The sequence below is a fragment of the Tupaia chinensis genome, unplaced genomic scaffold (assembly GCF_000334495.1).
Source record: "Tupaia chinensis unplaced genomic scaffold, TupChi_1.0 Scaffold000402_1, whole genome shotgun sequence".
In the NCBI taxonomy this organism is placed as follows: domain Eukaryota; kingdom Metazoa; phylum Chordata; class Mammalia; order Scandentia; family Tupaiidae; genus Tupaia; species Tupaia belangeri.
The window spans coordinates 1,546,295-1,563,813 of record NW_006159904.1 but is presented as its reverse complement, the minus strand read 5'-3'; the positions used below and the strand labels follow the sequence as shown (position 1 = coordinate 1,563,813).

At 37.0% G+C, this 17,519-nt stretch overlaps 2 pseudogenes; one reads left to right on the top strand and one right to left on the bottom strand.

The window, feature by feature from the left end:
* The first annotated feature begins 7,386 nt into the window (after window positions 1-7,386).
* On the top strand, window positions 7,387-8,118 carry LOC102495057 (UBX domain-containing protein 2A pseudogene; annotated as a pseudogene).
* A 6,368-nt stretch (window positions 8,119-14,486) lies between these two features.
* The window catches only part of LOC102486754 (nuclear autoantigenic sperm protein-like), a 453,231-nt pseudogene continuing 450,198 nt past the window's right edge, over window positions 14,487-17,519 (bottom strand).

Genomic DNA, 17,519 nt, shown 5'->3' with positions numbered 1-17,519 from the left:
CTTTACCTAGCATAATATACACCTCTTAACATATACTGACTATAACAGTTCTTAGATAAAGCCACCTTTGCCTGTTTAACTTGTCCAATCTTTTTTTCTTTTATTATTATTATTATTAATTTGACACTGCTTGTAGACTTCTCCCTCCATAGTTAAGGCAGCATGATCCCCATCAGCAGGTTCAGTACTGGTGTACAACTTGATATCAACCCAATCTTGAATAGGATGTAGGGTCCTTAAGAAATCCTAGTTCAGTTACTAACGTGAGTCAACAACAGACTCACTTCAACCACATACTTTTTGTAATGAGGCTTTTACCTTGCTTTCAGACTAACACCCTATTTGCTGGCTATATCTCTTTAGCCTCTCTAAGTAAGATTTCTTTCAATATGACCTACCTAATACCCCATTCTTCCAAGATTTTTGCCATTTCCATCTTCTAATCCCAACAGGAACGAGATCCTAGTCTACACGTCTGCATTTATTGTTACATAATTCCACAGGGACCTTTACTTTCATGTCTGTTACCAAGAGACTTAGCACCATTTTCTGCTGCCTATAATAGAAATATCAGACTGACTTCTACTTGGATTATGGCATAATGTAGTCATAGCTCTGAAATTATTTGTCCTACCAAACCAAACTACTGCTCATTAATTACATTTTGTTAGGTACTTAAGTTTCTGCCCTACGTCAAGAGGAGTTCTTGGATTCCAAAGCCTGCTATCTGCTGGTCAAGCTTATCCCAATATACCTCTCACGTGCCCAGACAATATTCTGATGTGAGACAAAATTTCTCAACTGCTAGAACTGGGGCTGGAAAGACTGGTTCAGGTGATATCCAGCCACCTTAATACCAAGCTACCAACTGGCCCTATAATAGTAATTTTTACTATGTTATCCCTTATTGCCCACTTCTTGCTAATTCCCCCTGGACTTATGTTTTTTCATCTAAGAATACTTCTACCAAAAAATACTTTAAAGGCGGAGGGGGGGAAAAGGTGGAGGAATTGTATATTAAACTGTCCATATTAATATTTATTGTCAACACTTATAAATTTTGCTGTAATTGCTTCTTCCTTATCTTTAGTGATAACCTATCCTGAGCCTATGTATTTTCTTATTTGGGGTAATTCTTGTATTACTTTCTAAAATTCTTTTTATGGTTTGTCTTATTCATTTCTTCCATCAGAAATAGAGGCAAAGAGGAAAAGCATCCCCGACAGGGTCTCCATGCCACAATCCATCCCCAGTCTCAGTCAAACCAGGGCATAGACACATGTGTATAAGTACCAGGTGTGCTCAGGAAGGCTTTGGGACTCAAGCTGAAGACTCTTTTTTGTAGGACTACTTGCACTATGGCTGTACCACCTCTTAGCCTCAATTCTCCAAAATACTTTAACTACGCCCTTTTTTGGTCCTTTTATAAACCTGATATATTTTTATTCTTGTATTCTATTCATCTTAACTTTTCTCACTCTTAACTATCTCTGCATATCCTTTCAATGCTTTAGGACAGTTTTAAAATGTTATCTACCAGCCCACATATTCTTTTTTGATGATATCTACTCTTCATTTAATCTTCTAAAAAGTTTTTCATTTAGAATGTTATATTTTTATACCCAATAACTCCAGTTTTTTTTATTATTGATTTTTTACATTCCATAGTTCTAGTATTGTCTTTTGTCTTTGAGGGTATTTATTTTACTTATTAAAAATTATTTTCCTTCCTCTCCTATTGAATCTGCTCCCTTCGATCATCTTATTTTCTTTATTTGTAATGCTTGCTCTCTCAAATGTTTTGTTACTTTTCCTTAAATATTGCTTTGGCTGCAATATTCTCCTGGCAATGTCAATGAAAGCCTAGCCTGAGTTTGTTCTCTTCAGGGAGGTTTATGAGAAATGGAGACAGAAAGGCTAGTATTACCATCTGGGCTTGACTCTTCTATTTTTCTTCTGCACTGTTAAAGAAATACTTCATCCCTATTCCAACTTTCTCTTCAATTAATGCACTTACTGACCTTTCTCAACCTGCTCCTTCACTCCACCTTTATCTGACTGGTGAATTTGTGACTTAAATTACCATGTGCAGGCCAATTGAACACTCCTCTCTCTCAGAAAAGATCTCTTAGAAAGAGTGAGTATTCTCTCCTACGTAGGATTAGATTATTTGTTTCAGGTGGATAAATGCAGCACTCCAGATCCTCTGAAAAGAGTTAAATGAAAGATATTTATTGATGGAAAGGACTGTGTGAACAAATAAAGAGGGATAACAGGGGCTAGGCAAGCTGGCAGATCATAATGATTTGACATTTGTGCAAAAGAGAATGAAGGAAGGAAAGCTGGGTGAGAAGATCTTAAACTACAACAAACTCCTGAAAAAGCTCTGGCCAGGTTGAAAGGAAGTCCTTAAATCAAAGTCAGAGGGGTTCTCTGCCAGGGACAGACCTGCCCTACCTTAGTCTCCCTGCATAGTTTTTACCTTGGAGCAGCATGAGGGAAAATATGTGGAGAAACTAAAGGATGCCATGAAAACCAAGAAAGGAAAGGCTTTCATGAACTAATTAGGGATTAGCAGGTTGCAAAGTGGTTAACGTCCTGGACTCCAACGTGGTCAACTGTGGTTTGAGTCCTGGATCTGGCAGCCTAATACTCTGGGCATGTGTGTAAGCATGCCCAAAATCCTGAGAAGAGAGTGGAGGAAAAGGGATTGCATCATGGCCATCCCTCCGAGGGATGATTTCTCACTTTCTGTCTCTCTGTTTCTGTCTTTCCAACAAGTGTACAGGCCCCAGCAAAAATCTCTCAAACAAACAAAAAACAACAGCTAATTAAACATAACAACATACCAAGTACTGCAACGTGTGTTTATGGGTATATATATATAGGTGTGTTAAACAAAAATACAAAATCCACGGCCAATTATAAACTTGATTTTTCAGAGACCAAGAAAGGATATTATCTAATATAATTTTGTTTTCAAGTTAAACATAAATGGCTAAGATTATGTATTTAATTACAATTGAAATATTAGTATAGCACTTATTATGTATATGGCATTCCTATGGAACATAAACAATTCCTTATAAAAACACAGTATTTGGGACCAGCAGTTGGCGTAATGGCTATGTGGCTGGACTCTCTTGTAGTAGGCCGTGATTTGAGTCCCAGTCTCGGTGGCTTAAACTCACACCGGGTTCATGTGCATGCATGCCCAAGATCCCAAGAGGAGAATGGAGGAGAAGGGATTGCGGTGTGGTCATCCCCCCTGGCGGGGGGGGTTATTTCTCACTTTCTGTCTCTGTCTTTCTGGTGAGCACATGTGCACTATAGTAAAAAATAAAAACCCCCCCCCCCCAAAAAAAAACCCACAGTATTTTATACTTAATGAATCACTGCCCCTGCCTTTTAGGAGTTAATTATATTATCAGAGGAATTAGAACATACTTGGCATCAGATATATTTTTTCATAAATAAGAATGACATATGACTTTTTCCTTATATTTAGAGTATACTATCCAGTAATTAATTTCTTTACTATTGCCTTATTTTCTTTGTAGTCTTAGCATAAAAGTGGCTATTTTCAATGTGCATTTCAATTCTGCATGGATTTTGCATTTCATGGTTCACTGAGAAGCAATTACTTAATCATGTCATTCTCTTTCTCCTTCGTATACACACAGTTTAAGCCTAGGATTAAAGGATTTGGAAATGTCATCTGGTTTTATCATTTCTTTATCTTTAGCAAGTATTGTAAACAGGAATTTTACTTAGGCTAACAGCATATTCAGCTTGTCATATTTTAGAACATGAGTTATCTTTGGATGCTGCCCAAACACAACCCAATTCAAATGTGATAAAACATGGTGATTTTTTCTTAAAAGTTTCCATACTGTATTTCATTTGAAAGAGTTACATCTGCTGTTGTGGTGTCATGTTAGCTTTCAGGAGAGAACCAGTAGAACATTTATATTGTTCCTTCCTAAATGCTACGGTTACGGGTAATATAAAATATAGGATAGAAAAAAAAATCCAAAGCATTTACCATGTTTTTCAAGATTTCATACAATCTGACCCCCGATAATCCTTTCAGAACTTCCAGCAAGGCCTTAGAATAGAACAGAAATAAGGTCTATTTTATTCAGAGAGAAAGCCACAAGAGGGGTGTGAGATGAGGGCAAATTGAACACATGAGAGTCTTTAAAAAACTAGAAAGTTAATTTCTGCAAGGGATTGTGAGAAAGTGTCCTAGGTAGATGATGTTATTTTAGGACTCCATAGAAACAGCATAATTAAAGTACTGAACAAAGAAAACACATAGGAAGAAGCAGAAGTGGTTACAGTTGATGGTGATGGCTAGAATTTTGGAAAGGAACTGACTCTTCATGTAGATGAGGGCTTAGGTCTAGATAAAGCCAGTCATCATAGGATTAAAAAAAGGCAGATTGAGATCAATCTTTTTAGCTTCCACATGTAAGTGAGAACATGTGGTATTTGTCTTTCTGTTCCTGGCTTATTTCATTTAACATAATGTCCTCCAAGCTCATTCATATTGCAACAAATGACAAAATTTCACTACTTCTTATGAAGAAATAGTATTCCATTTTGTATATACAGAACATTTTTTTATCCATCTAACTGTCAATGGACATGTAGTTGATTCTATATCTCAATTCATGTGAAAAAGTGTTATAATAAACATAGCAGTACAGACATTTCTCATAATGTCTGTGCTAATATATATTCCCACCAATGATGTAAAAGAGTTCCCCTTTCTCCATATCTCACCAGCATTTGCTATTATTATTATTTTTATCTTTGTTATGGTGTCCACTCTAACTGGGATAAGATGATATCTCATTGTGGTTTGAGAGTAGAATAAAAATTACCAGAGGTAGTGGGTGAGGGGGAGGAAGAGAGCTGGTTGGTTAATGGGAACAAAAATACAGTTAGAAAGATTCAGTTCTACTGTTTCATAGTCTATAAGAGGAGTATAGTTAACAACAATTTATTGTGTACTTCAAAATAGCTAGAAAAGAGGGTTTTTAGTGTTTCCAACACAAACATAAATGTTTAAGGTTACATATATAATAATTACCCAACTTGATCAATACAAATTATATACACATATCTAAGTATTATATTGTAACTTATAAATACGTACTATTATTTTGTTTTCACTAAGTATTTTAATAAGAACACCTAGGAAAACTACTTATGTTACTCCTGGATAGAGAAATCTTCTCTGGGTGCACCATGATACTATGGATCAGTACCTAGGAGGCCAGTGAGTGAAACAGTATATACCATGGTGCTACAGTTTGGGAGGTCTTGGTTGGATTTTCATGCCAATATTCACAATGGAATACTATTCATCCTTAGAAAGAAAGAAATTCTCTTGTTTATAACAACATAGATGAATCAAAAGGACATTATGCTAAGTGAAATAATCCATGTACAGAAAGACAAATGCCACATAATTTCATGTATATGTAGAACATAAGTAAGTTAAATTAATAGAATAAGAGAGTGAAATATGCTTACCAGAGCTTGGAGTGGGGGAGATGTCAGTCAGAGGGTGTAAAGTTTAGTTATATAGGAGGAATAAGTCCAAGGTCACTGTATGTAAATAAAAATATGTATTCCAAAATTGCTAAAAGAATAAAGTTTAAATGTTCTCACCAGAAAGAAATAATAAATCTATGAGGAAAAAAATGTATATTTAATTAGCCAGATTTGATCATTCCACAATGTATGCACATTTCAAATCACATTGTACTTTGTAAATGTATGCAATTCAATTCAATTAAAAATAAAAGCAGAACAACAAAAGAGGCAGATTGAGACTGAGATAAGGCTGAGAAAGCCCAAGATAAAATGTCCACCAAAGCTCTTTTTTACAAACTAATACAGATTTCTGAGGTTCCAGGTGGTGTGCTATTATTTGCCTGATCATATTCTTTGATAAGCATCACTGAAGTTTTGGTCATTTACTTACTTTTCAACATTTGCATCGTATCACTTATGATTTCATGTTCTAGTCATACAAGCTGCTTGACAAGAAAAGTAAGAGAGAATTTTTTTTTGAGAGGTTTTTGCTATAGGGTGTGTGCGCTCGCCAGAAAGAGAGACAGAGAGACAGAAAGCAAGAAATCACACATACACACACCCCCAGGGGGATGGCCATGCCGCAATCCCTTCTCCTCCATTTTCCTCTTGGGCTCTTGGGCCCTCATGCACACATCCCGGCATGAGTTTAAGCCTCTAGTTCCAGGACTTGAACCGCGGTCGACTACATGGGAGTCCAGCGACATAGCCATTACACTAACTGCTGGCCCTGAGAGAATTTTTTAAAAGCATGATCCAAACATAATTGGAACTACTGTATGCTAACTGGCCTTCTTCCATATTTTGCTTCTCAAAATATGCACTTATGCACTCTTACTAACATTTGACTGTAAAAGTAGAGAGATTTAAGGATTTCAAAATCCATAAAAATTATCAAACTCTTAAGCAGGCTAGATAACAAAAAAGTAGAGAATATTCAATATTGACTGTGTTGGGGATGCCTCTCTCTTTCTCTCTCTCTCTCTCTCTCTCTCAGAAAGAAATAAACTTTAAAAAATTCCCTGGGGGCGCATGGAATACAAACAATTCTCAACAAAACAACAAAATACTAGCAAACCAAAGTCAGTATCATTAATAGCATACAAAAAGGATTGTACACCACAACCAAGTTAAGACTTATTCCTAGAATGCAAAGATAGTACAACACACACACACACACACACACACACATAAGTCAATGTAACATAGTACATTAACAGAATGAAGGGGAATAACCACATGATCATTTCAACACATGCAGAAAAATTATTGGGCAAACTCAATAGCCTTTCGTGATTAAAAAAAGGAAAAAAGAAAAGAAAAGAAATAAAAGAAACCACTCAACAAATTAAAAATAAAAAAATAATTACCTGAATATGAAGCAATGTATGAAAAGCACACAGCTAATATCACATCTAATGGTGAAAAACTGAGAGCTTTTCTTCTAAGACCAGAAACAAACCCAAGAATACCCACTCGCACCAATACAATCCAACATACTACTGGAAATTTTGGCCAGAGTAATCAGACAAGAAAAAGAAATAAAAAGTGTCTGAATTGAAAAGCAAGAGGTAAAATTATGTCAGTTTTGGCAGAACTGCCCAGTCAGGGGGCGGAGCCCGAGGGAGGCGGGCTGGCTGATTGAGGCATGTCTTCAGAGCCTGAGAAGGCCTTGGGGCATGGAACCAGGAGTCCAGGGTTTCTGGTCAATCCGCCTAGGTGTCAGCGGACTCTGAGGGAATCCAGAACTAGGCAACCACTGGACAAAGATAAAAGACAATGAAAAAAGTAGATAATCTTAAAAGTATAAAAGAAAAATCAGTTTGTGAAGCAGGATCTGACAATCAGCCTCATAGTAATGACAAACGAATTGTGATTATTTTGCTGATAACCTTTTTGAGGAAGTGCAGAAGGTCAATACTAAATGCTTGTCCCCCCCCCCAAACTGAAAAACAGATAGGTTTAAGTATAAAATTATGGAAAAATGGACTCATAGTCAATGATGATTCTCAAGTTACTCTGATTGATGCAAGTCAGCAGTTTCTGAACTTTATCAAAAGGGAGAATTACCTTCAGAATTACAGGAAATTTTTGATAAAGGAGGTGGATTTTAAGGTTGAAGATAAGAAAAATGAAGTACGTATGTCTACGAAGCCTATGTTCCAGTCTTTCTCATGACAAGGTAACAGATTGAGAAGTGCTGCACCAAAAATTGTTTCAAGAGCAGAGTATTCAAGTTGAAAATTAAAGTAATTTGCTGTTCTATTTAATAACTTGGAACCCATCACTAATGTACGGATTTGATTAGTCAAGGGGAAAGGGGTCCAGAAATTTAACACTTCTCACAGGGTAAGCCACTTCTAAAGATGTCATTGAAAAATATCAAGGATCTCAAAGAAGTCCTCCCTCTTCCCTGCCAACAGTGTTTCCTTTCCTCAAGTTGCCAGATAAAATACAATAGAATAAGCAGATTTACAAGAACGCGTAATCATTCAGAAACTTAAAAAATGACCAAAGCTTGTAGAGAACTTCCATAACATTGAGTTTCAGTAGTCTACATGGAAAATTTGCAGGAAAATGATGGTTGTAAGGGGACAAGCAAGCCTACATGGAGAAAAGAAGTCAGATTCACTGGACTTTTGCTTCATGTACTATTTAACTCTTTCCTGATAAGATGTTTTAAAAAGTACAAGGTAGGAAAGCAACACATGACTGGAAACTGTATCCAATGCATTTTTTCCAAAAAGATACTCAGAAAGAAAACTATGTTTACATTCAAATATCAATTAATCAACACAAGATATATTAAATGGCTATATAATTAGTATCTTAATGTAGTATAAATTAGTAAATATGTTCACAACATCAGTCAATCAAACATTAATTCCCATAGAGCAGGGATTTATTTAAATGTTAGCTATCTCAGAGTTTTTAAATGCCAATACATTTAAAAAAACTATAAATGGCAAGTTAAAAGCATCAATGATTATTCTATAACTTAAATACAATCAGAAGACTGGAAAGACCTGTAATGGCAAGATACATATGTATATATTAATTTAGCAGCAATATCTAAGATGTATTTTTATTTAAGAATAAAATTTAACATTTGAAATTAGCCATTCATTTTCCCCCATTCATTTATAATCTAATGCCCGTACTGTCACATTACTAGTGAATATTTTTTAAAATCAACCACAGGGACTAGCAGATGGCTTAATGGTTACATTGCTGCACCTCCACATAGTCAACTGCAGGTAATGTCCCAGACCCAGCAACTTAAAACACATGGGGTGCATTTGAGTGTGTGCCCAAGACCCTGAGAGGAGAGTGGGGGAAAAGGGATTGCAACATGACTAGCTCCCAGGGGGTGGGGGGGCGGTGATTTCTCACTTTCTGTCTCTCTGTCTCTTCAGTGAGCACATATACCCTATAGCAAAAATCTCTCTAAAAAAATTAAAATAATAATAAAAAATAAATAAGTCACATATATAGTTTTCTATTTCATAAATTAGAGTCAACTTGTGTATACATTCAAAGATTATTTAATACATTCTGGTGTCACCAGGGTAAAAGCATTTTATATCTTACGCTTTTAACTAAAAGCAGTTAGTTTTTAAAATTCCACTGACAGATTAAATTCCCTTGCCTAAAAATAAGTTTTACAAAGTTTTATTGCAAGTAATTTATCAAATCAGATTTAAATAAGATATAAATTGAGTGTGCCAGAGAACCAAATAACCCATAGCAGCCATAATATTCTAGGCTGCTAGATGTACACTAAGAAGTAGCAGTTCTCAAGTGTTTTAGCCTCAAGGTCTTTTGTTTATGTGGACTGTGGATATGTGAATAATATATTAAATGCTAAAAGTTTATAAGTAGTATTTTAAAAATGATAACTTTCAAACAAATAGTTTCAGTGAGAAAAAATTATGTCTGTTTTTAGAGGACATGATATTATATGCAAAAAACTTGTAAAGATTACACATACACAATTAGAACTAATAAATTCAGCAAAATTGTAGAAGACAAAAGTCAGCTGTGTTTCTATATGTAACAATGAAAATATGAAAAGTAAATTAAGGAAACAATCCTACTTATAATAGCATCAAAAGTAAGACAATTCTTAGTAATAAATTTAACCAAGGGGTAGAAGACTTGAACACTGAAACCTAAGAAACATTGCTGACAGGAATGAAAGACACAAATAAATAAAGACATCTGTGTTCATGGATTGGAAACTGAAATTGTTAAAAAATATTCATATTCCTGAAGTATCTACATATTCAATACAGTCCCTGTCAAAATACCAATGGCATGTTTTACAGAAACAGAGAAAACATACTAAAATTCACTTGGAACCACAGAAGACACCAAATAGCCAAACAATCTTTAAAAAGAATAACAAAGCTGGAGGCTTCAGACTTCCTGTCTTCAAAACATAATACAAAGCTACAATAATAAAAATATTTACTGGCATAAAGTCATACATATATACCTATGGACCAGAAGAAAGAACCTAGGAATAAACTTCATGTATACAAAGAGATTTCAAAAAGTTTACCCCCAAAATGAAATTAAAGTAATAATTTATTTAGGTACAAAAAAAGTTTTGAAATCTATGAATCTTTTTTTTTCATAGTATGTATTTTTTAATTTGGTATAGGGCATGTGCACTCACCAGGAAGAGAAAGACAGAGAGAGAGAGAGAGAGACATGAAAAGTAAGAAAGCATCCATGCCCCAGGGCTGATGGCCATGTCATAATTCCTTCTCCTCCAATTCTCCTGTTGAGATTTTGGGCATGCACACACATGCTTAACATGTTTTCAAACCACTGAGTCTGGAACATGAACCACACAGTTGGTTATGTGGGATCTAGCCACCTTAATCACCATGCCATTGGCTGGGACCATAGTATGCATTTTCTACGAGCTTTTTGAAGACTGCTTATGTGGCCAAATGATCTTAAAACAAAACACCAAGGCTACATAATAAAAAAAAAAAGAGTAGTCTCTTAAATAAATGATGTTTGGAAAATTGGATGTCTGTATGTATAATTATGAAGTGAACTTTCCTATAAACTGCATAACTCAAAAATCAACTCGAAATAAATTAAAAAAAAAAAATCTGGTTATAAGACCTACATTCCTAGAAGAAACCATAGAGGAAAATCTTCACAACACTGAATTTGACAACGATTTCTTGGATATGACACAAAAAGCATAGGAAACAAATGAAAAATAGAGGTGCAAATAAATTTCCTCAAACTAAAAATCTGTGCACCAAAGAAAATAATCAATATAACAAAAAGGCAATCTATATAATGGAAGAAAATATTTGCAAACCATATATCTGATAAAGGGTTAATATCCAGACTATATAAAGACCTCCTATAACTCAACAACAATAAAACACAAATAACCCAAATGAAAAATGACCAAAGAGCTTGGATAGAAATTTCTCCAAATAAGAAATATAAATGGCCATGAGGCATATGACAAGATGCTCAACATCACTAAACAGGAAAATGTAAATCAAAATCACAGTGAGGATGGTCATTATACAAAAAAAATAAAGGGGGGGAACATAAAATATTGATGAGGATGTAGAGAAATTAGAACTTTTGTTCACTTTTAGTGGAAATATAAAATGATACAGCTGTTATGAACAAAACATTTCAGAGGCCCTTCAAAAAAATTTCAAGTAGAATTACCATACGATTGAGCCATCCCACTTCCAGATAATCTGCATTCCAATGAATAGAAAACAGGACTTCAGGGACCAGCAGTTAGCAAAATGGCTACCTCGTTGGACTCCCATGTAGTCGACCACGGTTCAAGTCCTGGACCCGGTGGCTTAAACTCAACTCCAGGTACATGTGCGTGCTTGCCAAGATCCCGAAAGGAGAATGGAGGAAAAGGAATTGTAGCATGGCCATCCCCCCAGGGGGTAATTTCTTGCTTTCTGTCTCTCTGGCGAGCGCATGTACCCTATAGCAAAAACCTCTTAAAAAAAAGAAAAAGAAAAAGAAAACAGGACTTCAAAGAGATATTATCACACCTATACTCATCACAATGTTATCCTCAATATCCAAATGGTAGAAGCAACCTAAGTGTCTATCAACTGATGAACAGATTAAAAAAAAAATTGTATATGGAGTTAACAGAATATTATCCAGTTTAAGAAGAAGAAAATCCTGGGACCAGCAGTTAGCGTAATGGCTATGTCGCTGGACTCCCATGTAGTCGACCGCGGTTCGAGTCCCAGACCCAGCGGCTCAGACTCACGCCAGGCAATTGTGCGTGCGTGTCCAAGATCCCAAGAGGAAAATGGAGGAGAAGGGATTGCGGTGTGGCCATCCCCCTGGGGGGGGGTGATTTCTCACTTTCTGTCTCTCTGTCTCTCTCTGTCTTTCTGGCGAGCGCAAGCGCCCTACAGCAAAAACCTCTCAAAAAAAAAAAAAAAAAAAAAAAAAAAAGAAAATCCTGTCATATTACCACAACATCGATGAACCTGAGGGCATTATATTAGGTGCAATAAAGATTAAAAGTCACAAAAAGTAAATACTGTATGATTCCATGTTCCACTTAAATGAGATATTTAATTTGTCAGACTCTTCAAAACAGAAAGAATATAAAATGGTGTTCACCAGGGCTGGAAGGAGGGGAAAAAGGATAGTTGTTGTAAAATGTGTATAGAGTTGCAGGTTTGTAACATGAAAACGTTCTGGAGCTATGTTGTACATCAGTGTGCATACAGTTAACACTACTAGGCTGTATACAAAAAAAAAGGTTTAAAAAAGGTCAATTTTATGTTATGTGTGGTTTTTTTGAGATGTTAAGTATATTTGAGAAGTCAAAACTGAAGACTGTATAATAACTCCAAATGTGGCTATATTCCAACCTTTCCACACAGAAAATAAATCTAACCCAGCCAGCCTTCTCAGATTCTTTCAACCATATCCAAAGTGTTCCTCAACATTGGTCCCCTCAGTCCCCTCCAAATCGGAGAGCTCAATTTTCTACAGTTAAACACACACCATTTTCCTCAGTATTCTTCAGTTTGTTTTTCTCCTCGAGGCCAGGATTACAACCCCAGTTGGAGACTAGGTGGACAGAAGATGGATGTCACCCAGGCCTGGCTCACAGCCCAATTTCATCAACCATTTTCAGCCCCGAAGAGCTTCATCAAGTTTTGTTTTTGTAACCCCCAACAAGGGTCAGCACCACTGAAGGTTTGTGAGATAGCTAGGTTCAGTCAAGTATTTGAAAATAGAAAGAACCTAGTACCATAGGAAGATGAAGGGCCTATGGCTATGCTTCATTTGATCACTTCCATGTTAAGGCAGGAACTGGGATTTGAACTTCAACAAAGATCAATACAGAAAGCCAAAAAAAAAAAAAAAAGTACCTTTGGCCACTATATAAAACCTAGAGTGCTCCAAAGAACAGATTAAGCTAATATTTAAGAAGAAAACTATCAAAGCCCCAACCTTTGTTTACAGTCTTCATTGAAGTTATACAAAGAATCCCCCAAAAAGGAAAATAAACATAATATACAAAAACATTTTCCCTTGAGAGTAAGGCTCTACTCCATCTCTTAACATGCGATGTTCTCAACTGTAGCTCCAGCCTCCAGGGTCACCTCTGCTGCTGCCCAGCTTTTGGCCTGATTATCAGGCTGGAAAACAAACAGGAAGCCTGGGCATAAGTAACTCTAGTTTAAGCCATTCCATCTTACATAACCAAGCAAACCTCAGAAGAAGTGAACAGAAGTCCCCCAAACTGTTCCCTATACTAAGAGGGCAGTGACCATGAAGTACAATGTCATTTCCTGAACCGTCTATGCTAATAGGGCTGACCAAACCAATAATCTTGTATATATGGAAAAGAATAAGCAGAAGCAACCAAATGGTCTTACCAATAAAGTGCCTTCTCTCCCATATTCCTCAGAGGGAACCTGTGGGATCAGGTTCCATTTGTCAGTGAGACATACTACCTTCCATATAAAGAAAATGTTTCTGGCACAGAAGCCCCCTATGAGAGTAGCACTCAAGCAGTCCAAACAGGCTCAAGGTAGAGAACTTGCACAAAAGAGGACTTGTTTCCCCAGGGGGTGAGGCAAGAGGCCAAGCCCTGATAACTGCCCACCTCCTCTTCCGTGTTTTCTGAAACTTCCTTTCCATTGGGGACAGCATCCCCACTGCCTCCATTCTCCTCTGGCTCTTGTTTGGCTTTCCTTGCATCATCTTTTCAGGGGCTTTCTCCTCTGTTTTCCTCTTTTTTTCTGACAAGGTGGGAAATATCAATCACATAATTTGATGAGGAAGCACCGTCTGTTGACCTTCTATCAATCATGTAGATTGAAGAACCTCCTCCACTGGAGGTAAAACCTGAGGTAGAGCTCTCCATCAAGGTAGCTTTCAGAGCCTTTGGCTACTTTCCCACTCTGCTAGAACTCCTTTGCTTCTTCAATCTTTTCTCTAATTTCAAGTAGCAGTTCCTTCAGCTCCTCGATTTCTGTCTTATATTCAGTAGGTGATCCTTCAGCTTCTTTCATCTGTTCATTTAGTTTAGCCATTCTCTTCTCAGTGATTTCCGTAGATTTGCTGAACTGTGCCACTGCCTCACCATACTGAGTGTTGTGGCAAAAATAAAAAAAAAAACCAAAAAAAAAAAAAAAAAGTACCTTTGGCCACTATATAAAACCTAGAGTGCTCCAAAGAACAGATTAAGCTAATATTTAAGAAGAAAACTATCAAAGCCCCAACCTTTGTTTACAGTCTTCATTGAAGTTATACAAAGAATCCCCCAAAAAGGAAAATAAACATAATATACAAAAACATTTTCCCTTGAGAGTAAGGCTCTACTCCATCTCTTAACATGCGATGTTCTCAACTGTAGCTCCAGCCTCCAGGGTCACCTCTGCTGCTGCCCAGCTTTTGGCCTGATTATCAGGCTGGAAAACAAACAGGAAGCCTGGGCATAAGTAACTCTAGTTTAAGCCATTCCATCTTACATAACCAAGCAAACCTCAGAAGAAGTGAACAGAAGTCCCCCAAACTGTTCCCTATACTAAGAGGGCAGTGACCATGAAGTACAATGTCATTTCCTGAACCGTCTATGCTAATAGGGCTGACCAAACCAATAATCTTGTATATATGGAAAAGAATAAGCAGAAGCAACCAAATGGTCTTACCAATAAAGTGCCTTCTCTCCCATATTCCTCAGAGGGAACCTGTGGGATCAGGTTCCATTTGTCAGTGAGACATACTACCTTCCATATAAAGAAAATGTTTCTGGCACAGAAGCCCCCTATGAGAGTAGCACTCAAGCAGTCCAAACAGGCTCAAGGTAGAGAACTTGCACAAAAGAGGACTTGTTTCCCCAGGGGGTGAGGCAAGAGGCCAAGCCCTGATAACTGCCCACCTCCTCTTCCGTGTTTTCTGAAACTTCCTTTCCATTGGGGACAGCATCCCCACTGCCTCCATTCTCCTCTGGCTCTTGTTTGGCTTTCCTTGCATCATCTTTTCAGGGGCTTTCTCCTCTGTTTTCCTCTTTTTTTCTGACAAGGTGGGAAATATCAATCACATAATTTGATGAGGAAGCACCGTCTGTTGACCTTCTATCAATCATGTAGATTGAAGAACCTCCTCCACTGGAGGTAAAACCTGAGGTAGAGCTCTCCATCAAGGTAGCTTTCAGAGCCTTTGGCTACTTTCCCACTCTGCTAGAACTCCTTTGCTTCTTCAATCTTTTCTCTAATTTCAAGTAGCAGTTCCTTCAGCTCCTCGATTTCTGTCTTATATTCAGTAGGTGATCCTTCAGCTTCTTTCATCTGTTCATTTAGTTTAGCCATTCTCTTCTCAGTGATTTCCGTAGATTTGCTGAACTGTGCCACTGCCTCACCATACTGAGTGTTGTGGCCATAGGCCAAGCCCAGCTGGTAGTGGGTCTCAGCAAGGAGACAGTCATGGGCATCTAGGTATTGCTCTTGAAGGTTTAGGCAGACCCAAAACTCTTCTACAGCTTGAATATAGTTCTCAGATTCAGCACTAACTTCTCCCAGTTTGATGTGCCTGTGCAGCATACAGCTGGGCTTCCTCTATTTCCCACCTTTTAAAAATGATCTTTGCTACATCCAGCATATCCCAGGCAAGCTCTAGGCTCCCAATTTCCTCCCTTTCATTTTCTTAAACAGATTTTGTTTCAAGAGTTGAATTATCTAGTGTGAATAAATATTATTAGTGAATTCTTCAGCTTTTACATTTTCTTTATCCTTCTTCTGAGCCTTCAATTTCTTCAACCTCTTTCATCTGTTTTTTCTCTCTTGTGTCTCTTTATTAGCAACTAACTCAGCTTTGTCTTCAGGTGATTTCTCATTCGCCACCTGGGCTACCTTGGTCTCAACCTCATCTCCAATTGCCTTAGAAGCTTCTCCAGGCAGCCTAGTTTCTTCCTGACTAGGAACCAGGTCTGCCCTGGCCTCCTCTACTCCTGAGTCATCTTTTGTTTCTCTCAGTGCCTCTGCAGAAGTCTGTGGTTCGACAGGAGTCTGATCTCCTGCAGCTGACAAAGCACTGGCTGTACCATCCTTAGGAAGAATTGTAATCTGCCCAGACTTTTCAGAGATATACTACCTTCCATAAAGAAAATACTTCTGGCACAAAATAATAATAAATACTGCATGACTCCACATTCCACTTATATGAGATATTTAATTTGTCAAATTCTTCAAAACAGAAAGAATATAAAGTGCACATGCACACCATCTAAGGCATGTCCCAATACAACATTCTCTATTCTTGCCAATTCTAGAATGATTTCTCATGTTAAAAAAAAAAAGAAAAGAAAAGAAAAAAGGCTTCTTCACATTCATTAGCTTTCTCTCCGTATTTCTTACCTAAAAGACTGGCTGCTTCCTAGAACACATTAAAAGCTGCTGGAAATATCTCCCATCACCAGATGCTTCTGTCCTAAACCCAAGAGTTTCTTAGCTTCACTGTGCACATCCAGATTGTCGGCGGAAACCAACTCTGAGGCGAGGGAGGCAGTGGCTATGGACTCTGTGGTCATCGTTCTTCTGAGGTGGAGAACCATTGGGTGGAAGAGAGCCTATGAGGAAAACACAGGGAATTTAAGAAGACAAAGACTTATCCAGGGACAGAAAATGGCAACTTTTGTTATGTGTTTTTATAACCACAATAAAATTTGCTGTGATATGAAGGCTCCACCTGGACATGTTTTGAATAATTTGAGCACCAAAAATGATAAAAAAAAAATAGATAATAACTCAGAGGCCACAAGTCAATAGGACAGTTGAAGAGAGACAGAGACTAAGTGAGAGAAGCAGAAGGAGAAAAAGACAAGGTGAAAGAGAGAGAGATACTCACACTCTTCTTTGCAGAATACCAGCTAATAAATGTAAAAAGAATGATAGTATTTTTAAATAAAATTATACAATCTTCAATGTAATAAGTGATTTATCTAGGACAGAACTATTGAGTAAAAGGTTGTTGAAGACAGAATGTTACATGGACCAATGTATTTTCTCACAAAATACTTATATTTTTATAATGGAAAGGTCTGGTATCTAACAACCTAACCCAGTGACAGGTGGACATCTGGCGATATGATACAATAAAAATTACATAACAGCATCTAGAATTTTTGCCAAAAATGTTTAACTTTAATTGAATCATAGTGAAGCAATTACATAAACCCAGAATATGAGATATTCTACATGACAACTGGCCTGAACTCACAAAGTTAATGTTCAAAAAGAAAAAAAAACAAAGTAGTCAGATTGTTCTAGGTGGAAAAATACTGTCAAGACTTAACAGTCAAATACAAGATCTGAATCTTGATTGAATCCTAGAATTAAAAAAATACCTACCTGTAAAAGAAATTT